At 42.2% G+C, this 4,513-nt stretch overlaps 1 non-coding gene across 1 annotated transcript; it reads right to left on the bottom strand.

The window, feature by feature from the left end:
• Window positions 1–413: 413 nt before the first annotated feature.
• Window positions 414–519, bottom strand: LOC118621242. Its single transcript, XR_004957658.1, has one exon. It is a non-coding gene; the product is annotated as a U6 spliceosomal RNA (small nuclear RNA).
• Window positions 520–4,513: the final 3,994 nt, after the last annotated feature.

Below are 4,513 nucleotides of genomic sequence, written 5' to 3'. Positions count from 1 at the left end.
CCTTCCTGGTGGCGTAACAGTTTGCATATTTTTTAGAACAAGTATTTGAAGAGACAGTAATTAAATAATAATCGCTTAAGGTTCCAAAATGGCATAAGTCATTTCCACTGTATTTTATAGGTGATGCATTAAAAAAAAAAAAAAAAAAAAGCCCACCAGATGAAAAGGAAGAAGATACACGTTTCACCTTTGGCTATGATGACGTGTCAAAGAAGTTGCAGCCTTCTTTATTTATTTATTTATTTTTATTATTATTTTTTTATCCTCACCCGAGGACACTTTTTTATTTTTTGTTCAGATAGAGTGGGAAGGAGAGAGAGAGAAACATCGACGTGAAAGGGACACATCAAGTGGTTACCACCCGCACGACCTAACCAGGGCCGGGGACAAACTGCAACCAAGGTACATGCCCTAAAAATATGGAACACTTATGAATGTGCGTGTCATCCTTGCGCAGGGGCCATGCTAATCTTCTCTGTATCGTTCCAATTTTAGTATGTGTGCTGCCGAAGCGAGCATTGCAGCCTCTTTAATCTACTGCACCAATAGCCTAGTTTCTCTATAGTCTAGAATTTTTCTTCATCTGATGGCATCTGCTTGTCCTGCGGATTGTCCTGCCCTTTCCTAGGCCTAAATCTAATCCCTCAAACATGGCTCCAAATCTCTCTCAAGGGTTTCTCTCTATGGATCTTTGGCTTCAAACCCACTACTAACTGCCTGATTTTCTGTTTTCTCAATTCATGTAAATTGTACTAAGTGTATGACTAGCCCAGATCAGCAATTTACAACCAGTGTGCTGCAAGAAGTTTTAAGTCAGGGGCACTGACCTCTTTTCCCTTAGATTGTCAAATAAATTTTTATTTTTATTTTTTATTTTTTTTATTTTTTATTTTTTTTTATCCTCACCCGAGGACATTTTTCCATTTTTTTGTTCAGATAGAGTGAGAGGGGGAGAGAGGAACAGAGAGAGAGAGAAACATCGATGTGAAAGGAACACATCGAGTGGCTGCCACCCGCACGACCAACCAGGGCCGGGGACAAACTGCAACCAAGGTACGCGCCCTTAGCGGGAACCGAACCCGGGTCTCTCAGGACCGCAGGCCGACGCTCTAACCGCTGAGCCAAACCAGCCAGGGCTGTCAAATAAATTTTTAAAATGACAACAGCCAACACAACAATAGCCATCTGGTGTGAATGAATCAAGATTATTCCTGTTTGTTTTTTGTCATGTTGACAAAAAAATATTATTTGGTGTGCCTCAGAATTTTAGTAACTAATTTACGTGTGCCATGAGATGAAAGGGTTGAAAATTGGCAGCCCCGATCATTTCATGCTAAGTCATGCATGTCCTAGGTTACAGACAGACTTACGCATTGCCTGCCTTTAGATCAGTTGCTCCTGTAGCAAAAGGTGCAGGGTCATACAATATAAAATATGGCTGTTTGGGCTCTTTTTTTTTTCATGTATGCTGTGATATGGAAGTGAGGGTCACGGGGAGAGCTAGGCAAGGGTTGTGAATGCAGCAGGCACTATAATTCATTTTCCTAGAATAAAATGAAGTCCTTAGTGGTTCTGATAATACTTATCTACTCCTTCCCAGGTTATTAAAGTATTGAAGATTTAACTGGTTTATTGCTTCTCCTTTTCTTGCCTCCTTCAAAAATTGCATGTGGCTCTCCTATAACATTTTTTTCCCCCTTAGGATTGCCCTTAATATCCTCTTAATGCGATTGCCTCTGAATAAAAATCATAGTGTGATTTTTCCTGGACCCTGCAGTCTACACCAGAGTAATCCTTCCTATTCATGTTAGCAGTAAAAAGGGAGCTGTACGTGTGTGATTATTTCTCCCTGGTTGACAAAGACCCTCTTTGAACAGACTTCAGTCCAGTGTCACTAAGCCCTCCTCTCAAGTTGGCTCCCACCTTGGGCTTCAGTGTTCGTCCTTGTTGGGCTTGCTTCGTTCAGTTCAGCAACAACCCTGTTAAGTCAGTTTAGGGAGACTCATCTGCCCTCTATATCTAATCACTTCTGATACCTAATCAAATTCCTCATCTCTCACCATCCCATAAGTGATATCTGATCACCCTGGCCTGCCTTCTGCAAGAATCTTGTCAAGTCAGTTTAGCCAGAATCCTCCTTTGTGCCTGACATTTCCTTTTAGTAATTTTCTATACAGACGCCCCACCCCCATTCTGTTCCTTGGCTCTAAATTCCAACTTGTCCTTAGTAAACTCAGAATTGCGCCCACTGTTACACTGACCTCTCTTTTCCCCTATTACAACGGTGCCAAAGTAAATCTGTTTTGCCAGTTTGATAAGATCTGTTTTTACTATGAAGCTCTAGTTTTTCCTTAACATGGTTTGTTATTATATGAATTTATGCCTTATACTTTCTCATTTCCACCTTTATGTGTTCGCATTTAGAGGATTTAATCTGCACAGCAGACTTTTGACAGAAGGTTTAAAGAAAGATAAATCCTTCACAAGGGAAATGTTTTTTGATGTAGGTGAGACACAGGAAAATAAGAAACATCAAAAGGACACAGCAGACAAGAAGCCAGAAAAATGAGTGAAGGCATCAAAAAGAATCACATTAATAAGAGTTCCAGACATTACTCAAATATAATGTGTGTGGGTTTATATGTGTGTGTTTAGCATAAGGTCAACATGGTTCAAAGTAGCAACAACTTCCAAGTGAATTAGCATTTCCAGATTTTCAAGTATGTAAAGAGGAGTGGTGATCCTCATTCTTGCCCATGCTACTATCCGTTTTCCACTGGTGATGCAGAAAAATGAGTGTCCAAAGAATCCCCTTTTAGAATCCAGCAGATTCTCTCCCCTGCTTAAAACTCCCAAGTAGTTGTCAGTTCAATTAGAATAAGACATATTCTTTGCTAAGGCCCACAAGGGTACCCATGATCTGGCCCTTGCTTACTTCCCTGACCTGATTTTGCACCATGCACTCCCTTATCCAGCCATATCACTACTTGTCTGTACTTTGCATCCCTTGTTTCTCTTAATTTTTAATCTCAGCTCTAACACCATTTTCTCAAGAAGCTTTCTCTGAGACTTCATCTCAGACAACACAATGTTGTCTCAGTCACTCTCTGTACCATTCCCTAGTGTTTTCACAGGACTTCTTTCTATCAGAATGACCTTAGATTTGTACATTCCTTTCATGTCTTCACCTACTAGCTCCACGATAGGCAAGACTCTTCTTGTATTGTCAGTTACTAGAACATCGTCATATTGTAGTGAGGCAGGGTAGTAAGAAGCTAAGAAAATTCCTTGGCAAGTGAAATGGGGAAACTGAGACAGACAGCTGAACAAACTTTCCAAGCAATTTTCAGCCAGATATAGGTCACCAGGGTGCCTAGCAAATGGCAAAACTGATGCTGGACCCAGCCCCCAGGGTGGCCTTTCCTCCCCTGGCATACTGATGGTCATGCAGTTCGGACCCTCCCCTGGCCTTTCCACCCCAGAGATAACATCTAGGCCTCAGTTGTATTTCAGCTCTAAGCCCAGAAAAGCAGCAAAGCCAGGTGGGTGACTTCAGGACCAGTTCTGATGACTAATGACACCCTGTCCTGTTGCCAACCAATGGAGACCATGACCCTAAAAGGATACACCTGGAAAATCTGATGAATATTCTATTGAGATCCTCCCCTGATACCTACCTTAAAATACCCACCTTTGGAAAGCAGATAAAACCCCTCAAGACAAAAAAGCCAACACGAGCCCTCCTTGGGGCATCCCGAGTTGAATCACCATTTTGAGTGAATTTTCTTTCTCCTAAACTCTAAGGGTCCCCATGAGACTTGCAACCAGGGGAGCAATGGGCAGTAACAGCTCATCCTGGGCTAACCCCCTGAACCTGTCTCTAAGGCCCCCTTTTCTCTGACTTTCCAGTGAGCTGACAGCAGCTTGGCCTACACTCATTTCTCTCTTTTTATTTTACATGTTTTTATTAATTTTTAGAGAGAGAGGAAGGGAGAGGGAGAAAGAGATAGAAACATCGATGAGAGAGAACCATCGATTGGCCGCCTCCTGCATGCCCCCCACTGGGGATTGAGCCTACAACCTGGGCATGTGCCCTGTCTGGGACTCGAACCAGCAACCTCTTAGTCCATGGGTTGATGCTCAACCACTGAGCAACATCAGCTGGGCTACACTCATTTCCTTTCCTGTAGCATTTCTAGAGAGCCAAAGCAGCCCTGCCTAGGCTCTCTCCTATTGCTTCTTCTCCCTAAGCCCTTCCTTGTTTTACTGTCCCCAACTTTAATAAACATACTCTTAATCACCTGGATACATGTTCTGAATTCTTTACAGCATGAAGTCGAGAACCCACACACTGCTGATCTGCCTGAGGCATACTCTGCTCCTGGTCCCCTTCCAGTAACAATTGGTTCTTTTTTTTTTTTAATTTTTTTTTTCTTTATTGATTTTAGAGAGAGGGGAAGGGAGAGGAAGAGAGAAATAAAAACATTGATGAGAGACAGAATGTCAATTGGCC

Source organism: Molossus molossus, unplaced genomic scaffold (genome assembly GCF_014108415.1).
Source record: "Molossus molossus isolate mMolMol1 unplaced genomic scaffold, mMolMol1.p scaffold_m16_p_1, whole genome shotgun sequence".
NCBI classification, from domain to species: Eukaryota; Metazoa; Chordata; class Mammalia; order Chiroptera; family Molossidae; genus Molossus; species Molossus molossus.
Note: the sequence above shows the minus strand (reverse complement) of the source record. Positions and strands in the feature narration are given on the sequence as shown.